General features: G+C 40.1%; 1 protein-coding gene across 4 annotated transcripts in view; it reads right to left on the bottom strand.

Moving 5' to 3' along the window:
- The window catches only part of ctnna2 (catenin (cadherin-associated protein), alpha 2), a 288,411-nt gene that overhangs the window by 208,314 nt on the left and 58,427 nt on the right, over positions 1–21,670 (bottom strand). The gene's annotated exons all lie outside the window — the stretch shown is intronic.

Genomic DNA, 21,670 nt, shown 5'->3' with positions numbered 1-21,670 from the left:
CAGTGAGACAGGGTGCATGTCATATCAGCCTATGTCAAAAGTGCCTTTCAGGGCTTTCCAATATTTGTTGACAACTATTCCGTCCAAGAGGGAAGTTCAACAAAGTCTTGAGCATACCACTGTGTTGCCTCTGGTGGCCCTTTTCCAGGGTTCAAGGGCTGTTTGGCTGTGACTATTACGCTGTTTGACAAAGCTCTGCCCACACTGGCCCAGAAGGGGCATTAGTCATAATCCTCTCTCTGATTGATTATCCTAATGAAGAGTTCCTGACTCAGGGTTATGGTTCGGCATCTTATTGTCCCAGAGTGGAAGGCAACTGAAACAAGCTTTGAAAAAGCCAATCTGTGTGTGTGGCAAATAACAGTGGATTCGTTCAGTAAAACCCACTAATCATCAATTGGAAATTGGGAAAATGTTAAATCTACAAATTGGTGGATTCGTGGGAGTGCAATCTGTGTAATCACATGACTAACAACATGAAATCTCACATAAATATAATCACGCCAAAAGATCAGTGTAAGAAATCCAAATTTCTGCCTGATGGATCCTCAGAAAGCCTCAAAAATCATCTGTTGACGCACATAAGCAGCAATTGGCCACCTGTGCATAAATGTGAGTGTAGGCGGGCACGGGCAAATGAAGCATGGGCAGATTTTTCCCCAAACCTCCGCTCCACATTTTTAAATCATTAGAGCTGGTATAACCAGGGCATGAATATCCTTATGTGCTATATTATTTTGTGGCTAGTTTATTGATTTATCGTACCAATAAATGGTTTCACTTTACAGTAAGTTGTCATTTTGATGATCAGATTCTTGGCCAATCAATCATGTAAAGACTAATCTTTATGTCTAAAGTTTCTTCCAGTGACATGAGTGTGCCGGCCCGCATATCAAATTTCCTTCAGGATAGTAATGAAGTATACTCTTTGGCTTTTTGGCTTTTGCTTTTAGTATTGTACATTGCACAGTTATTTAGGTATATGGTTGCCTTCGTTTTTTTTTTTCATTCATCCATCCACTCAACCTGGTAGACCTCCTAGAGCACACTAAATATTTCAAAGGAGGGCCTTTACCATGTCCTTATATTGTAAAGGAAGCTAAGTTGGGTAGTGCTGAATCTTTTATATGCAAAAACAGTATGACATCTGACATCAAGTAAGTAGAACATTTCTGAGAGAACGTATAGCATGGTAGATGGTACTTTCAATCAGCCTTGTGGGTCAACAGATGCAATGAGAGAAAACCAAAGCCACAAATTCACATTTGAGCACTTTAACGCAACAACAGAAAGGACTGCAGAAAGTCTAAACTATAGTTGTGTCACTGAGAAGATTTTTTTTTAGCTTAAACAAACTTAGCTTTAGCTTAAACAAAGGTTCATTTTAGCAGTAATAATTTTAAATGAACCTGGACAAACAGACAATAGTCCCAATTATTATGAAAGCACTGAGATGAGATACAAGTACAATTTTGCTTTGTTAAAGGAGACGTTCTCTGATGTGCACCCTAGTATAAGCGAGCTCAACAGTCTCAAATTCACTTACTGAGGAAATCAATTGGCATTTCCTCAAGAAAAACAAAGGCTTTTTAACTCAAAACGAATCAAACCAAAAACTGCTTGTATTTGGACCATGCCAGCATGTGCAATTATGTTCAATCACAAAAAAAAAGCATAATAACTAAAATGCAATTAAACATTGTGGAGACAGTTGAACCATCGACTACTAAACATTTTCAAATTTTAGCTGTAGCTATAATTTAGCTGGATTTGTCCTTTGTTACACGGTATTAAATTCTTTAGCCAGCTCTATTTCACAAGAACAATCACTGTCATTACATACAAGAGGAATAATTTACATTGTAATCCATTAATTCAAATAATTTAGGAAAAAATGTTTGATATATATATCTAACCGATAAATTATCTTCCAATAATTAGAAATTCGTTTTTAGCTATTGGCCAATAAAGAATGGGTAATACAAATGTTTAATCATGTGCTGCACCCGTAACATGGATGGCATATCTTCCAAAAGTGGATAAGTGCTAATAAATCTGTGTTTAACATCTGAGAAAATTAAGTCTTTTGCATGCAAAAAAAAAGTCTGGAAAATGGGAACAAATACAAAATTGCATTTATATTTTTGTTAAAAAAAAAAACAAAAAAAAACTTTAATTTGATATACTAATTATTTCCTTCTCTGGAAAGTAATAACTGACCAAAAGTCACTGTCCCAAGGCAATTAAATACCTGACGAGTGACCACTCAGGAGAGAATTACTGCATATTACTACTATTCGTACTGTTCAGTGCTTCAGCGCTATTAAGTTACTATGTTATGTTACTAAGTTATTAGTTACTATGTAACTAAGTAAAACAAAAAAGAAATCATTCATTCAATCATTAAAAAGGTATTTAATCGTAGTTAATTAAGAGCTGTGAAATCAGCAACACTGGGATGTAAGCATATAACCAGAATTTAGTCACCTCCTCCTCTCCTACATACTGTGCAGCAACTTGAAGTCAAAAGAAATGTAAAGCTCTACTTTTGGGGAAAAAAAAAAAACGTTCATGTCAGTAATCGTTTCCCCTTAGAGGACTATATAAATTATTAAGTTGAGTGGTATTGTCTTTTGTGCTGCAGCTAGATGGGTAGTAAACATGTGCTGCCATAAAATGTAGCAAAATGTGTTCTGAATAGTATATATACCACACAAATACAACATTTAAAATCAAAACGTAAAGCATTCGCAAATAATTTATAAAGAAAAAAAGGGCCAATTGGAGCAGAGAAAGGAAAGGACACATGAATTAGTAAAATAGTGTAACCAGCAGGAAATCAAGTTAAAAGCACAGTATTCCTAAAATAGTGAGTGCACGGCCCATTGAACTCACTGCAGTCAGTATAAATACATTATCACAGTGAAGCTCCCCCCGCTCCAAAACAACACAGACACACACTTGTTCAAGCTTACTTAAAACATAAACAAGGATTACAGTAAACATGTTAATTAGAACTGCACCTTGAACAAAGACAGAAGCCATCCCAAATGCCAACAGGGACGCATTCAGTCAACAATCCAAGTCTATTCTCTAGATGTCTTCAGCAAGTTTGAGGAACTACAATATGTGAATATTTTGAGCAGTATTTTGAAACGCAGTGTGTTTGTATGTGTGTGTGTGTGTATTTGTCGCCTACAGAATAGTTTTCCTCATAAAAGTATCACTTTCACGCACACATTTAGAAGTGAAAACTATTTTCAGTGGTCAGGACATCTTGATTAATGAATGAACTTGTCTCCTGCTGGCTTAATTATGTCAACCCTGAATGTGACCCGTTTCATGTAGGCTATAACTAAGGGGAGATATCACAGTTCTGCATATAATCAACTTGATTAGGAAAAAGAAAGAACAACTTTCAGCGTAATCAACATTTTTACATAACATTAACAAATTTAGATCTCTGCGGGCAAAGCTTTCTCAAGATATACCTGAAGCTCAAATTCAAACGCACGTTGTTTGAATGTTTATATCAATCAAGTCGTCAACAGTCCCTCTTTGGTAACACCTTTTCCTGTCTTATCACATGCATAACTCATCACCCCACAGGTTTACTACTAGACATCTCAATGATTTCCTCATTTCTGGTTTTTGCCTGACAAAATGACTCCCCGATTCACAGCAGTTTCAGTGGGATAAGCAATGATTCTTTGTTTCCTCTTCCCAGCTCAGGCTTATCTGCCACGACATGTCAGCGAACAGAACTGAAGAGAGTGACTCCATTTATTGTCTGCATCCAGTCTTTTTCTCGCATGACAATCTCTGAAACACTGTATTGTTTAAAAGAAAAGTTAGATAAAAGCTGTTCTTTTTTTTGGCTCTCTTTTTCTTTGTTTCGAGTGCACTTAAGAACTAACTGAAGGTCACCTGTCTTTAAACAAATGAAAAGCCAAGCTATATTATGAGCCGTGCATTGGGGCCTGAAAAGGCACTCACCAGAACCGTGTGCACCAAACTAATATGATCCTCAGCAGTCACTTTCATGATGCTGAAGGTACAATGTAACTTGTATTCAAAACCATGTAGGCTAAATTATGAGTGTGTGCCCGAATGTTTATTAATGTAGCAGATGCACCCAGACAGTGTCATAAATCATACGGTACAGTAGCATAATAAGGCCAGCAAGGCTCCTCGCCTGCCCAGGTAATGGCAGTTGGAGCAGTTCCCAGTTTCTGGCAGCAGACTGTAAATGTGGACCTACAGTAAGCTCTAGGGAAGCATTGGTTGGGGGCAGGTTTGGGTTGGGAAAAGGGTTTGGCACAACACACAAGATAGACTCCAATATTTCACTGTATTGGGTGCTGGCATGTGACACTGCAACTTTTAGTTGGAGCTATTGATCTCTAGAACTCTAGACACAGAAATATGCATTTGGTTTAAAATGCCAGCAGTCGTATATTCAGTATTTTTAACAGAATGGTTTTCTGACACACATATTTGCTCAGGAAGATGTTTCTGTTTTATAAATTTAAGCATTACATTTTCAATGGCCGTGTTTTCCTTTCTCCTCCAAAATGACAAACTGCTCTTAAGGAGCTTTTTTTTGTTCCCCTGGAGTTAAAGCCATTAAGCCCAGTGAGCAAACTACACGTCAAATTAAGCTTTTAGTGCAAGTTCAAGCAGCCAGACAATTATCATTCTAATTTCCTAATTACAATGAACTCACTGGTTTATGTTCATTAGGCTGTCTGTCAACCAGTGATCATCTTGGCTGAAGGGTATTTAACGAGATCACCTGTTGCATTTCTACCATTATTTAAATGTATGTCACTTCACCTCTACACCACCACACATCCACCAACAGTATCAAAGACCCATTTAAGGCTCCCTATGGGGATCGCTGCAATGGATGAAATTCATGGTGTTATACACATCGATATCATCTACAGGTCAACCTCAAAGATCTTTAAAATATTGAAATTCATTTTGCAGTTTTGCTTCCTTCAGTGAACAGATCAAATATATTTGATGTTTCAAAAAAAAAATGGCCAATAAACAAAATCATGTGACGTACAGAACAAATTCTGGAACTTGATCAAGGACATGTCTCTTCATTGCCCATACACATAAACCCCTTTGTGCTGCCAAAACAGGTCTGAGCTGTCAGGGGAAGGGACACAGGACTTCTGGGGGTATTTTGTGGTCACCGACATCAGAATGTTGGGTCTTTTGGGTCCTGTGCATTGAGGGTGAGGCCTCCAGCTGGGAGGATGCATTCGGTTTATTACGGTGCATCCCACAGAGTCTCGATTGAGTTGAGATCTGTGGAGTCTTCAGGCCATTGTTGTGCTATCTGAGACCTTCCTGAGCTGTTTTTGAAATGTGACGGGGTACATTATCCAGCTGAGGAAAGGCGGCTGCTGATGGGAAAAGCTACTGCCATGAGGGGGGAGATTTATTTGGTCTGCAATGTTTAGGTGGGTGGTGTGTGTCAAAGAACGTCCACATGATTGCCAGAACCCAAAGTTCCCCTGCAGAATATTGTGTTGTAAAAAGATGATTAATGTTATTCACTTGTGTAAATGCATTATTTTAAAGGAAAGACAAAACGGTGATAGTCTTGAAGGTTCTGTGAACAATGTCAAACAAATTGCTTAATTCACTCAGGATCGTTGTTTTTATTTCAAAACAACTAGGACAACAACACCAGGTGGCAGTCAAACTGCGGGGAAATTGTCAGAATGAAGGTTACAGTGTGCTTTATTTAACGATTAGCCAGTCTAATGCCAATCAGCAGTGTTGTTATGATCCTGCAGGTGGACGCCGCCAAACAAGCAGCAGCACGTCCTGCAGATGGTCGTTTGGCAGCAGCGTCCACTTGTTTAAAAACGGACACATACTGGGGGTCATCAGCAAAGGCACACCTGCCGTCTTCCCTGCTAATCTCATTTGATGTGTTGCGGAGATAGGCGGAATCAATTTTTCTGGAAGTCAGTCTGTTCCGCTGTACCTGAGAGTCCAGCTAATAAGGAGATAATGACGTCTTGGCAGGTTACGGAAAACAAAAACATCTCAAAAAACATCAGAAAAATAGGAACAACTAGTCGAGCTGATTTAATTGTAACAAGATATTTTTTATTACGTCTAGATAACATATACTGTAGGGAATTCTATTTAAACCTTATTATCAGACAGGTGTTTATTTGAATCTCTATGAGTGCTCATAGAACTGTTGCTCTATGAGTGCAGTTCTATGAGCATGTAGCTTACACTGTGAACATATTTCCATAGAGTTTTCATACAATTATTTGGAACTTGTTTTCTGCCTATATATCCAGAGCTGTTTAATTTTGGTTTTCTAATAAAGGTATAACAACTGTTCACTCAGACGACAGTCTCCAGATTTTATGTCCCTAAGACAGGCTCATTGTTGGAAGTGGCAGTTTGCTGTCTAACAACATCAAACAAAATAAAAAGCAATGAAGCACTAGGACAACGACTGCACATCAATCAGTCTTCTGAAGTTCTTCCACAGAGCTTGAGGACAAGAGGTGATTAACTGACCTCTAGCCCAGGTTTAGTGAGCCCGTGTTACCCGTAAGATCTTGTTACAGACAGAAATTCCCCGACACACACACACACACACAAACTCTAAGAACCAATCTCTAAATACCTGTAACAATGGCCTTCACAGTTTAGCCAAGGCCAAGATGTCAGTAAGTGAAAGTACTGATAGTACCTGCAAGCTGCCATACTGCTTTCACAGAGTAGTGAGTAAAGAAAAAAAAAAAAAGTTATACTGCGCTTTCTGTTATCTCATCATCAAGTGTGACAGAGTGTTTTTCTCCATTAGCTCACACCCATCCCATCCCCACCCCCTGCAAAGGAACACCTGAATGCTCTTCACACACTACGCTAATATTAAGATTACACATAGAGTTGGCTGTTTCCAGAGCTATCCTTTCACATACAAAGACCTCAATGTTACACACACGCAGTTGCATGACATTTCCCCCTGAGCCGTGGGGCTTCTCTGTGCTGGTATCAACTCCAGGCTGTTAGTGTCTACACCATAATGATGAGAGCATTAAAAAGGGATTGCATGATCTTTGGAGTGTAGGGGAAAGTGGGGTATAACGTCCCCTGCCTCCAGCCGAGGTCAGTGCGCGAACGAGGCAGATGCTGAGGCCCGAGTTCTTGCACTCTGGTTATGCCTTGCGGAAAACTCAAGGAGATCCCATTTTTTCAAGGACTACCATTCCCTCCACGTTCACACAACAAGTGCCACATAACCTTTATTTTTAAGGTGTAAATAAATGAATAAATACAGGTCTGGGGCAGGGACAATGTCATCATGGCTTACCTGTTAATCTCCAAATTAACGAGAATTAGTGTAACTGCAGGGTAAGTGAACCAACTAGCCTCTTTAGAGTGAATACACCCAACATCACTGACAGGTGTGGGTGCTCTCTTGCCCCTGTAACACAAAATTGTGATGTCACATGGTGAAAAGTTACTAATAAATGACAGGGAAGGGACCTAGGAGGACTGACAACCGATCTACCCAGTCCTTAAATGTCCAGAGTGTAGGATTGAGGGATTTAATAAGATGATATTGATAAGCATGTTTGAATTATTGTATAATCACCTGAAACTAACAATCATGTGTAACTAATACTAAAAGCAAAGACAAATCAACCTGAAATCCACAATACAAAATGCTGTACTATGTTACAGTAATAATCATCATTAAAAATCTCTGAATTTGAATACTGAAACTGTCAGCTGACAATTACAGTTATCTGAGACCTGTTCCAGTGACACACATTACAAGGGCTGTTTAATACAACATGCGAAAGCAGTAATCAAACTGTATTTATTCTGATGTTTATTCCCTTGGTTTCGCTTCTGAAATCCATCTATATATCAGCCTCCGCACACTGAGGAGACCGAGTGACACAGGAAGGAACAGAAGCAGAGGTAGAGAGAGAGATCTTTGACACAGTCATGAATGCAGGCTAAAGGTTTTTACTAACACACCCTGGGGCAGACTGGCAATGTGGAGCACTACAACTTGTCATGGTAGTTGGCTTCACCTGTGGGCTGGCAGTGAGAGAGGGAACACCACTGAGAGCAGATAAAATCAGGTGTCTGATTCTTCATTTGACTGGACAGAATTAGAAATAGTTTGTTTAATATAATGCATGTAGAGCGCTGTACAGTATGTGCATGTGTCATATATACTTTTATTGTATGTATATTTTCATCGAACATCAATACAAATTCTTTATCTGACTGACCAACAATACAAATACAGGCCTTAGACAGCAGAACAACACACCAGACGCTCAGCCTCACAAAAGCCCCGGGCGGCCTTGTCCAGTTTCCTCTGGAGCACACATAAATATACATATCCCTCATAATTGAAAACCATGCAGGCATATGGGGACTGTCTCCATTTGAATATGAATGCAGTTCTCATTTCATTTTCTTCTTTTTTTCAAATTGTGTCTAGCAAAATGATAACCCCCCAAGCCCATTCAATGTCACCTCTTCAATAGAAATCATTCTGCTAGACACTGCCTCTGTCTCTCTCACTGACCTGGCCCTGTTCACTCGTTCCCTTTAGTCGAAATCAGCTGTTCTTAAAAATCAGCACTTCTCACAATGGCTTCTGGGACTTCAAGAAAACATTTCCTCTGTAAAAGAAAATCTGGAGGGATGTTTCTGCTGCGCATGCCAATGAAAATAAAAAAGGAAGATTTCATGTTTTTCTAACCTATGTTTTTAATGGGCTAAACAAAAAAAGCTGTAATCCAGTTAGTTCACAACAGTGCAAGCTTCAGACCATTTATAAACAAATCCAATTTTAAGCTAATTATCAAAAACTTGGATTTCAAGGTTAATAAAAAAACGATCATTCAGTCTCACTGACCACATAATCCATTACAATTTTGTCTATTAAGAGTCTCTCGGGGTTAAACTCACAAGCCGATCGGAACGTGTGACCTTGCTGTGTTCGAATTGGGATGTGGGAGGTGACCTATGACCACTGCGACTGAGAGGTTTTACACAATGAGACATCATGCAGACCATCCAGAAAGGAGCAACAATAAGACTTTTTGGTTGTGGAAAAAACGAAAAAAAACCAAAAAACATAGACGTTAGGCCTGTTAAAATAATTGTTGTTTGTAAGTTTGCAGAATTAAGCAATAATATGGATACGGTGTGGAGGAGGAGGGTTTTGTTATCATTACTTGATCATTTTGTAAGCAAGTTGGACCTGACCTCTGACTTTTCTGTCTTCAGGCATCAGCAGCAAAAATTAACAATTATTTATTTGTGAATTGTTAACAAAAAATATATATATATCTACAAAACACTGAAATACACAGTGTTCTTTTTCTTTCTTTGGTTCGTGAATCTCAAGAACATTTTGTTTAAGGGTTACAATGCCCTGTCATGTAATTTCATTTGTCATGACAGAAAAATAATAATAAAATGAGGGATATGATATGATGATATCACTCCCCCTGGAACAATCACCTTTCCTCAGCCCGTGCTCTTTACATTAGACAACTCAGTACATACTGAAGATGTCAAAGATGTGACCAAGAGATCAGACTTGTGACAGCAGATAAAAAGATTATGATTGTTTAATCTCTCTGCCCCTCTTGCATCTCATTCTCTCCTGAATTAATCTATACCTGATATAATGTAAATCTATACCAACAGCATAACTAACTTTTTTCTGCAGTGAGGACAGCCCTGTAAGTAAGAATGTTTGTCCCTGCCTTACTGGAAAAGTGATGAAGCTACACTAATTGTCAAATGAGTGTTGACTGAATAGATAAAGACAGTCTTCACTTCAAGTTCAGCCACGTAACAGGCTTCGATATAATCTTATTGGAGTATGTGCTATGTCATTTGTTGTAGTGTGGTATGTGCTTCAACTGTGAGAAGTTTGCAGATTTCCGTAGCAAATGCCATTTCGTAACTGAATTAAATTTTAGTGTGGCTGTTTAAAGCATCCTGTGGAGTTTTTTACTCTTTTATGAGTGGGTCCCCATTTTTTGTTTGTCTCATGCACACATAGTTGACACAAGACACGCTCCTGCCAGTGGTTTTCACACTTCTGATGTAGACGTGGCTGTGATGTGATAAGAAATGCACCAGCAAAGGCACTGGGGAAAAAGAGTGCCAGTGAGGATGGATGGATATAAACAAAGCAAGAGTTAAAATACCTCATCTTAAAACTCCACAAGACACCTCTGTTCTGGGACAAAAGGCTGAAAATGAGCTCTATCTCCGGCGCAGTTTTAAATGTTTATTTTCATGGATGCTTATACGATTCTATGATGCTCGTTTTAGAGGGGCTGTCAGCTTAATTAGCTTAGAACAGTGAAGAACAAATGTTAAAAATAATATGCCGAAATAACAGACAATGAGGCAGCTAGACGGCATGAAACATGGCCGTGTTATTTGTATTGCCAGACTGAACTACGACACCCCACTGAACCAGCATTTAATAGAATTAAGGGCTGATACAAAGGCAGCACAAAAGAACAAGACTGGCAGTAAATGTGCAAATAATATTTTCTGCATCACTCAGTTCCTTATTTGCAAAGCATGAAAAGCTTTAGATCAGTGAAACTGCATACTGTTTTCACACAGGCAGATTACATCACGGTCTTTAACTCAAAGATGTACGGTCATTTGTTTGATGTTCACTCGTTTGTTTGGGTTTCACACGATTTGCTAAATGAGAAGGGATGTATCAGCAGAGCATCCACTAGTGAATGTGCAGCTGGGTATTTACCTCTGAATGGAGAGGCAATGGGGACGAGGAACAGGCAGCCAGTGGTCTTGGCAAGGAAGAGAGGATCATTTTCAAAAGTTTCTCATTTAACTGCTGCAGCTTCTGCAACATACAGAAGTAGCTCACAACCACCAGCCAACACAAATTTGCTATTGGATACCGATGAGGCTGAAAGAGAGAGAGCTGCACACAATGATGATGTACACATTGCGGATTCTTTAGCAGGCACCACTGCAAGATTTAAAAGACTGGAAAAGGGATAAAGGCAAAAGACGTGGAACTAACAAGATGAGGACATAATGCCAGGAAAGCAGGAGTATGAAAGAGAACACTCAATTTCAATGCTGCAAAAGAAGGCTTGACAATGCAAGCTATGCTGATGAGAGGAAAGGCATCATCTGACTCTGGCTAAGTTATCATTCAAGGTGTAATTTCTTTTCAGCGAACCAGCTGAAAAAAAAACAAAAAACTCACAGATCGAAAAGAAAAAAAGATGATCCTGTGATCCTACTTTGTTAAACCTTGAGATTATCAAAACAAGAGTTTAATGAGAACTTAAACTTGATGTCTTTTAAAGGGAACACCTCCTTATGGAAGTGAGTTCGAGTTGCCTTTTGGTCTGATGAAACAGGCTGCTTTGAATGTTGTATTAAAATGTAGCTGCAGTCAGAAAATTTGGAAAAGAAAGAAGAACCAGAGAAGAATAACTGGCTTTGGATAGGATGTGAGAGAGCTGCGCTCTGGATGATCGCAGGATGCGGATGTACTTACTGCAACAGAACACTCCATTATCTCAAAATGACAGCTAAATTGGCCTGTCAACAAAGCTACACTCATCCAAGCAACTTCACTGGTGCATTAGTGCTTCTTCCAAACGTAGATCAGGGATATGGGGCATCTCTTCCAGCCACAGGGGGAAATTAGAGAGTTTCTGAGCTGTACTATTCAAACAAGCAGACTTGGCTATTGGTTCGTTTCCCTTTGCTGATCTAAATCCTAGCCTGGCAACTTTTTAGCGTTTTTATAACTGTCTCAAGTTGGGGTGAAAAAGAAAATCAAGTCGAGCCCAGTGCATCAGGGGCACAAAGTTCTGCTGAAGAACAGTAGCACATAATTGATGGTGTGTTATTTAAAGTCAGCATGTGCTTTAGCTACTTCAATTCCAGCTCCAGTGAAGACAACCTATTTTGTTTTACTGGCTTTTAATGAAAGCAGCCACCTCATACACACATCTGTTCATTTATACGTTCCCATATCAATCCCGTCAACAACTGAATTTAAGTACTATCCTGATCTGGTATTTCAAATCAAATTAATCTCAACTGTAACTCTTAGCTTTGTCGTATCTACTGACGTATATACAGAATCTCAGCAGGTAACTTCAGTCAGCCAACACTGACTTTAAGAGTTACTGCATTAAACTCCTGTGAATTAATGAATTGAATGCATGTCTGGTAAATTCCTGAGGCAATGCCACTATCTCCATTCAAGGCTGTGGAGGACTCGTCCATCCCCCGTGAGACTGTACGCCCCCTCAATGCCTCGGGTTTATCAGTCTCTAGAAAGAAAAAAAAAATACTGTTTTGTTTTAAATTAATTCTTGCCAGATACCAGTAAGCATAATTAAAAAGGTTTCTACATGTAAAACTTTCACGACGCAATACTGAGTGCAGAACATATAGGTAAGTCAGTTGAGGATTTTTATAGTATGTTTACTTTCTTTTAGGTCCTCAAAAGTCTATATACCACAGAATGTCTACAGAAGAAACTACTTTGCATTTCTATACAGTCAGACTTTGAGGTAGGGAAGCTTAGCTTAGCAACATGGAGAGTGAAAAATCAGACAAGCAGCTCATTTATAATCTTTTGGTTAGGTTTTGTCTCAAATCCACTAGGAGTTTCCTGCCAGATATATCCCTTTGCAGAGAAGCTATCCTCTATAACAGCATTCTGTGCTTGTGTATCTGCATGCGCATGCCCATATTATTGCTAAGAGTGGTGCAAGAATATGTGTGGGAGGAAATAGTGCATTTCAGACAGTCATCAAAATCTTTTGAAAAGAACTGTAGCAATGAGAGGCTAGCAAGGACAGTCAGAGTTGCCTCATACAGAGAAGCTGAATCCTTGCCTTCCCTCTTCGTTTGTGCATTTACCTGAATAACATAAGACAATATTTGACCACAGGAGGGTTCACTCTCTGCCTCAACCTTTGTTCCTATAGGCAAAACTGAACAGTCCTTTCCAATACAATCTGCCTGGTTTGCGTGTCTGTGTGCTTGCATACAGAATACATATTGCATGTTCAAGAGCCAGCATGCCCCCACGTCCATGAGACTGAACAGAGCTGAGTGGGCAAGCTGGCAGGTGGGGCTCCTACAGAGAAGACCTTGACTGGAAGGCAAGATTCTTAAAAAAATAAAAAAAATAAAGTAATTTGCGGCACCCACACAGAAATCAGCTCCCAAGAGTTTCATGCTGAGAGAAGATGGAGATGCAGTGAGTTATTTCACTTTGGGTATTGTGGCCATTTAATTTAGGGACGCTCTCCATATACGGAGAAATAATTTAGAGAAGTAATTTAGAATATACTGTAACCACTCCGTTAATCATTTCCCTTCCTCTAAATGAGAACATGAGCCAAGAAAAACTGTGAATTTTCCTTATCAAATGCAATACAAACAGAGATAAATGAAAGCCAAGCTCGAAAATCAGAGAATTATTTGTCAGTGTATTGTTATGATAAACCATCCAAAGTATTATGTCCTTAAGTACGTTCACTATGTTGTGTGTTTCATTGAGACATGTAAATTCAAATTGCCAAAGTGCCTTGGCAGAACATCAGTCAGTCTAATCTAGCAAGACTGAATCTATAACTGGAGATAAACAAGAAGAGCTGAGTAATTCTTGAAAGCTGCAAACTGAGCTTTGCGGAAAAAAGAAGCGGAAAAGCTGATGACAGTGGACCCAAGGCTATAAGCTTCCGACCGTAACTAGGATGGATCTCTGAATCCTGTTTACCAGTGACCCCCCTCCCACTCCCACCTCCCTCCTTCCCTCAGCTCGCCTTACTGCCATCAACACAAGACAGGCAGTGGCTAATTACTGTACAGCAAACAAACAAACCAATACTTCTCTATCTCCCTGGTCATGTCCCATTACTTCAGCTTAGTTCCCCTATTCATATTTCTCTTGACAGGTGCATCTGTCCATGGAGAATGAGGCAGTGTTTTAATCGGCAGGCAGAGGATGTCGTAATTTAGAGGCGTACCTTTGGGCTAACACGTGGCTCAGCCAAGGTGAAAATGACAGTGGGAGTGAAGTTTTATTGAACACAACAGGGTTCTTGTCAATAACGCTGCCACTTGGCAATGTGTTGGATGCTGTTACTAATGCTTGGGGTCCGTTAGCATCTGTACATGACTGCGCATCTGTGCACGTTTATGCTTGACCTTCCGCAGCAAATATCAGCGTGTGCAATAACTCTATAATACTCCTTCCTCGTTGCCAGTTTTCTCACAGGCAACTGAAGAATGTGCTGAACACCCACATGTTCAAGCGCCCAATCAATGTGAGTCAAGGAGAGTGAAAAATCGGGGGAAGTGGAGACAATGTGGGGGGGGGGGGGCAGACTCCTAGTGTGTGTCTGAGCATGTGCGCGTTTGGAAGAGAGGATAGAGGCATGGAGGAGAGAAATAAGAGGGAGCTTGAAATGAGACAGCAAGTATAGGAGTGCACAGATTGATATAGCAATTACCAAGAAAGCTATCCCTCAGTTAGGAATACATCTACATTCATTAGAGCCGGGTTGCTCTCTCCAGCCACTGTTTCTCTAAGGTTGGCTCAGCAGCGTCTCATACACAAGCAAAGCACGCCAAAAGGTCATCACTGGGCAGTCACTGTGCACACGTGGACAATGGAGACACCATCAGTGGTGCATGTTGCTCATACTGCCAGGGAAAGAAATATATCTTATTGGCAAGGGGAGAATGAAAACACCCTCCAGAAAAGAGAAACAGAAGTCAATCTTATATATAGGTATATTGCGTAAAAAAAAGACCAAAAGAAAGAGGAAGATCAGCTTCTCCTCACTGGTCTGATGTCTATGATGTTTACTGCAATTCCCATAGCTGTAATTCAAGGAGTGTCTCAGGGCACCGCCCCATAAACATAAAGATGGTCAATTACTTGTCAGTGCACAGATGGACACAGGCAGCATTCGGAAAGCAACTTACGTTTGGAAGCAGTGGCACACTTTCTCTGAGCTACCAAGTAAATCCGGTTATAGTTAGCCTGTAATTTATGCAGAAGGAGCACCCGCGAATGTTTCTGCAGTGGGACTACAGGCTCTGCTACATATACAGGAGAGTTTTGCATGAAAATACAATCCTGCTACCAAATCAGAGTGTGCGTGTAAGCACACTAGCATTTCAAACGCTTTTGTTGGTTCAAGACACAACAGGCAATGAGAACAAAGTGGGGGGGGGGGGGGGGGGGGGGGACAGAAGTAAAGGGGAGTGAGAAAGATGCTGTGTAAATATACCCCTAAAAAGAATGAAGATGTAGAGGGGAAGCAGATGGAAATAAAAAAAAAAAAAAAAGAAAAACATGGTAAAATCATCCTGTGCGACTTAGCTCTCTGCCGCAGGCTCAAAGCTATGCTCTGCCACTGCATGCATGTTCTGTGTGAATGAACGTGTTTTTGTGTGCGTCTGTGCAAGTGTGTGTACTGTACAGCGCACACACGTCAACTGAGCACCTTTCACTGTGTTTGTATGTCAGACAGTCAGCTGCAGGTACACGAGAGCTGCAATGACATGACAGGACTGGGACAGGGAAGGGTATGACACAGGCCTGCTAACTGTGTCTTCGTCTCTGTGCAGGCATGTGAAGGAGAGGAAAGCACCACTATGCAGACAGATGTAGGCTGAGGGGTCCAATTGGTAAGGCTGCATCTGGTCAACTCTGATACTGAATTCTCTTTGACAAAGCTCAATTCAAGGACCTGCATACATCAAAACATTTCAGCATCAGAAGATGGTTTCCATTTCATTAATGTTACAAAACCATACAAGGTGATGCAGGCTTGCTGTGAGCAGAGAACGAGCCAGACCAGAAATCTCTGTTTCTAAGGACTTGCGGGGAAAAAAGGATAAAAATGGAAAAGATAGAGGGTGGGGAATAAAGAGAGGGGAAGGATGGACAAGTGATGAAAGTAATTAAACACTGCCATCTGCTGGCCACGACATGAACATACTGGATGATGTGAGCCTGAAGCTAATGTATTTGAACAGCTGCACCTTTGACCACCTGTTTGCATTGATCAAACTAAAGCAGATGTGACGCACAAAGGACACAGTGCTGGGCCAAACTGGACATGATAATGGGGAAAAAAACTTTTAAATTCAAACACTGCAATAGCATCTGCTCAAAAAAAAGAAAAGAAAAAGCAAATTTAATTTGCTGGTTAAGAGAGAAGAAGGAGCGCTGAGGACGAGACAATCATTTTGATGTAATCACAATTATGTTAAAAGACACCATCACCATCCTATCCTCTTGGCTCTTCTAATCGAAGGCAGCAGCGGCAGCAGAGGAATAAAATGAAGACCTTCTATAATTCATATTTGAACTGGCAGGGTTTTCCAAGCTCAGTTAAATTACCCGAGTCATAGTGTATCTTGTATTTCTTCATATTAAAAAAGGTATATATGAGAAGCACTTACTTTGCTGCTGTTCACACGCTGATGTGATGTGACACTTCAAATAGGTATGAGAGAGTGGGAGAGACCAACAGAGTCATAATTTTAAAGGGCTGTATCAGGTGCGCCTTGCTTTTGACTGTACAAAGATAAGGAGGCCCATAGCGGGAAAATGGCAGGGAGACAAAGAGAGATTTTTTGCATATGAAAATGTGCAAAGCAGATTCGAGGTGAGAGGGAATGAGCTGCAGTCTGTCTGCTTCCCGTCTGCATATAAATGTGGACACATAACGACCAGCCCTCTTCAGAAACGTGGTGAAATCAGCTTACACAAGGCAGGTTTATTACCTGTGTGATGAAAAAAAATTTGTATGAATGAATTCATAACTCGACTGGCGTATTGTTTTTATATCTAATACAATTGCTGCATCATGTGTTTGTGTGTGTGTGTGTGTGTGTGTGAATGTGTGTGCGCTGTGACCTAAAAATCTATGGCTGTGTGTGCTACACTGTGTCTTTACCCACACACCCGTAGGGCCTTGACTCCATCTGTCCTCCCACTGAGCTCAGATCCCCAAATAAAGACTTTCATTCCAACATGACAGGGCTTTTCCTGCATAGCGAATTTAAAGGTGGCCATCCTCAAATTCTGTCTCGCCCTCACCAAAAACCTGACAGTGTCTGCAGTAGTAAGACGTATTTCAAGACGGCTGTGCTAAATTCTTCATCGCAAGCCGTTATTGCAAAAACTGAATCAGTCCAGGCTAGTGCTAGGTGAAAAGAATATGGATTACATCATGATCTTTGTCATGGTCAACGCATCTCTTTAGATAAAGCAGGCCGATGAGGTCTTGCATATGTGTTTAAGGCTTGCCACTAAATTTAAACTGAAGTAAATAAATGTTCAGTGGAATAGGTTGTGTGACTCATTCTGAACCAGGAGAAAACATCATCATATTGAAACACTGACATTTCCACAGCAAACTAAAGGTTGATATTAGCGCAATGAGAGTGAGTATTAAAGTTACCTAAAATTATCTGAAAATGTTAACTTTCCCCAACATCTTGACGAGAAAGCCTTCTCTTGAAGGTAAAAGTTGAAGGTGTGTGTGTGTTGGGGGGGGCTTTTACTTATATGCCAAACAACACTCAAATTGAGTGAATTTGAACTGATGCCGACCTCCTTTTTCTCTCTTAATAGATCTTGTATCTCAGCGTCCTACGTTGACTCATTCCAAACTAATTCTGGGTGTCAGTAAAAAGATGGGGTCATCCCCTCTTTCTTGTCTTATTCATAAGTTGCCCTTTCACTCCAGCTATAGACCTGCATCTGCGCCCTGCATTTAAAAATCTTGTCTAACCTTTTGTGTCACGGACTGTACATGTTCAGGAGCCGCTGAAGCAACGTGCTCAACATCCTTGCCATTTGAATTTAATGGCATATGGCCACATTCATCCTTCCAAAATATACCGAGTCTTGAGGATGTTTTGTCCTAGTTAGAGAAGGAAAAGAGTGCGTATAGAAGGTTATCTATATTCAAGCTGGTTTGTGTTGTGCTGTTTTTTCAGATGAGTGCACATTCTTGGCACTGACAGGGAGGAGACGAAAGGTGCTCTCTGTTCTTTTCCTAAGTTAACCCAAAAAAAAAGGATTACTTGTTTCCAGTGTGATCAGAACACCTCATTCCCGAGTGTTAGGCCGTTATGTGGTATATTATAACTCACATCTGTGTTTCATTTCATTCAGCTTGTTAACAAGAAATAAAAATAAAAATGAAAAAAATTTATATTAAAAGCTTGTGTTTTTCTATCCTGATAGATTGGGTCTGTCTGAGTCTGTGTTGTAGTCAGGTCTGCCATCCATGCATCCAACCGTTGCAAAGAGTCAAAGAATGAGTCGCAGATCAAAGCTGACTAAGGACAGAGAGCAGCACCCCAAAACAGATAAGCGCAATCATCCAACTTTGCAGTATCCAGAGAGACTCCATTACCGAAAACAAAGCAAGCGTGTATGTGAGTGCTTCCATGTTTGTGTGGAAACATAGGCTGAAAAGGATGGAGAAACAGCGACAAAGAGAGTCGCAGATTATCCCACATTGTATTGCTGTAACAAAATAACATATACAACCCAAACTATACCTTTGACTGCGTTTAGGTGTTTTACCACCAAAAATAAACACACATAAAAGTGTATTTGCCCATGCGCAAGCACCATCCTGCAACTGCCATGTCTCACAGCTCAGTATCAAGTCATTACTATTCTGAAAGGATCTTACGATAGTCTGTGCCTCTGTGGTAAGTTAGGAATTAAACATGCACGAGCTTCAGGCAAGCACAGAGGGCTAAGCAAAGGGCAATTTGTCTCATTTAACTGCTGCCTGTCTGCCTGTCTGCCGAATAGAATCAAATTATGCAGGTCTTTTGCTTTTCTAAAAAGCCGTACTGTTTTACATAAAAACAAGGCCGATGTGATTACTATAGGCCACGGCCTCGTGCAGAATAACAGGATAGCAGGTTTGGGAGAAAGTACAATCTAGTTCTCAAAGAGATTCAGCCTTTAACACGAGATTGCTTTTAGTTATTCATCTAAAGTGTCAGACTCTGTGTTTCACCCTGACATTTCTCCCCACAGCAGCAGTATTCAGTCAAGACAAAAGCCATTTGCTGTTCCTACGCATTGCCACAAGGGGTCACTAACATGCCATGAACTGGCAACCTTGACTGAATTCATGTTATCATTAAACATGAAGCAATGCGTTTTCTAAGTGCAAACTAACAAAAGAGAAAGCAATGGGGAAAAGGAAGAAAGAAGAAGAAAAACTATGAAGAGGAATTAGGAATTAGGAATTACATGTCAAAGTGTTCACTGTCTGCTGCTCTTGATTATGGTTAAAACGAAATCATTAGGCTCATGTTGAGAAAACATGCATAGATGTGTGGGAAAAAAAAATCAAACTCTGTAGTATATAGTATACAGTATCAAATCTTAGTAGAGTGTATAAGATGAATCAAGTCATGTATGGCACTGACACACAAACGGATGATGTTTTTTTTTTTTTTACATAATTCCTGAGTGCTCCGGGTACTCCGGCTTCCTCCCACAATCCCAAAAACATGCACATTAGGTTAATTGGCTACTCTAAATTGCCCCTAGGTGTGAGTGTGAGAGTATGTGGTTGTCTGTCCTTGTGTGTCGGCCCTGCGATTGACTGGCGACCAGTCCAGGGTGTACCCCGCCTCTCGCCCGTAGTCAGCTGGGATAGGCTCCAGCTCCCCCGCGACCCTGACGGATAAGCGGTATAGAAAATGGATGGATGGAATTCTTGAGTGCATTTATCTCTTTATACAACAATACCAGTTTGTGTAATGTAACAAATATATATCAAAACAACCATGCCATCACGCTTATGAAGACATAAACAAAATGACATAAAACAGAAACTCCTCCCTTCTAACTGCAATTACAGATGCAGTCAGGCCATTCACGCCAACTGATCTCTTATCATGTATAAAGATCAAGTACCTCAACACCTTCACTAAGTTTAAGAGGTTGAATATTATGTTCTACTAAACACAATTTTTTTTTTCCCCACGAGTTAAGTCATCTGAAGTTATGGTACTTGAAAATGTCTGTAATTATAAAAACATTGTAACCGAAGGTTTATTCATCAAATCTGATTGTGATCTCAATAATGCTAATTGTGTTGAATCTAAAAGTGTGTCCAACAACGCACATCTTCGTCTCCTCATTAGCGAAAATCTGTAGCTCCGGTAAAAGGGTTGTTCGTGTGAAAATACATACAAGACCCTAATTATATCCTCCTTCTATATCCTCCTCTGCATCATTATAGAGATGTCAAAGAAGATTCTGTGGTTTTTCATCAAGTCATCAAGTAAAAATAGAGATATGAAAGAGCAAAACCGCAAAACACATTGAAGTCTACTGCTGTCACAGAACTGGGTAAGGAGCAGCTTCGCTCAAGATTGGGCGGCATCTTTAAAATTAAGAGTTGGGTTTGTAAGAAACAGCCAATCAGATTCTACAGACAGATCCAGATTAGAAGGTCTTAAGACGAATAAAACCGTGAGGCCCATGATTTAGTGGGAAAAGGATAATATACGAGCACATAACTAGCACAGAATACCATCTATGCGTAATTTCAAACACATGAACCCTATAAATGGACACCTGGTATGACATATAAACATCAGGATCACAAACCATGGTCCTAACTAAAAGTAAGACTGCTTCTGCTGCCAAGGCTACACTGGAAGGGACAGGGCACAATACTAACTGTCTCTAAGGTGCAGTGGCTGTGCTTTGTAATGATGCACTACAACACTGTCAATTTGGGCTGTAAAGAAGACTGAATATTGATAAATGTAACGTCACATTCTTCGGGGCTGTAGACACTGATAGCATTTGATTCTGATTGCATTTAGCAATTTTCTAAAAAAATCTTCTGTGCAGTGAATATAAAGCAGTAATTTAACTGTAGTTAGCAGCTTGTGTTAGAAGGTATAATAGCCTGAGTAGAAAAATATATATAAAATATTTGTTATATGTAGGAAACAATCTTTACTGTATGTGATAAGAAACATTGCTAGAAAAATGTAGACTGTTAATTGTATTGTTAATTGTATTATTACATTGATGTAATGCTACCGTAATGTTGAAAAAGGAAAATGTGCAGCTTTCATGCTTGCTCTAGATGTGCTAGTTAAATGTTTCAAATGGGTGTCCAATCGTGACGCAAGCTAAAGGGAAAATTATGGCAGAGGAAATACAATCCATAAATTTCGGACTACTTTAACCCTGAAACGGTGGTTCTTAAGCTGGATCCTCAGGATCAGGTGTACTGCTGGTTTTCTAACCTACCAAACATTCTTTGCTTTCACAACATCTTTTAATGAGGTGGTGTACTGAAAAAGGGCAGTGCTCAATAACCTGTGTCAGCTTTCAAAGCCACATCTATGTCCTGGCCTGTAAACATGATGACTGAAACAGCAAAAAGCTACCACCTTTGAAGAAAACGATAGGCCACCATCAATGCATAACCACCAGATGGCAGCAGAGGATCAAGTTTGTTGAGAAAACTTTATTTTGACATTTGTGATGTGAAGCTCATGTGGAAACAGCAAGGCTGACATCGTT

The sequence above is a fragment of the Scatophagus argus genome, chromosome 2, assembly GCF_020382885.2.
Source record: "Scatophagus argus isolate fScaArg1 chromosome 2, fScaArg1.pri, whole genome shotgun sequence".
NCBI lineage: Eukaryota > Metazoa > Chordata > Actinopteri > Scatophagidae > Scatophagus > Scatophagus argus.
The sequence above is the reverse complement of the archived record's forward strand: the minus strand, read 5'-3'. Positions and strand labels throughout refer to the sequence as shown.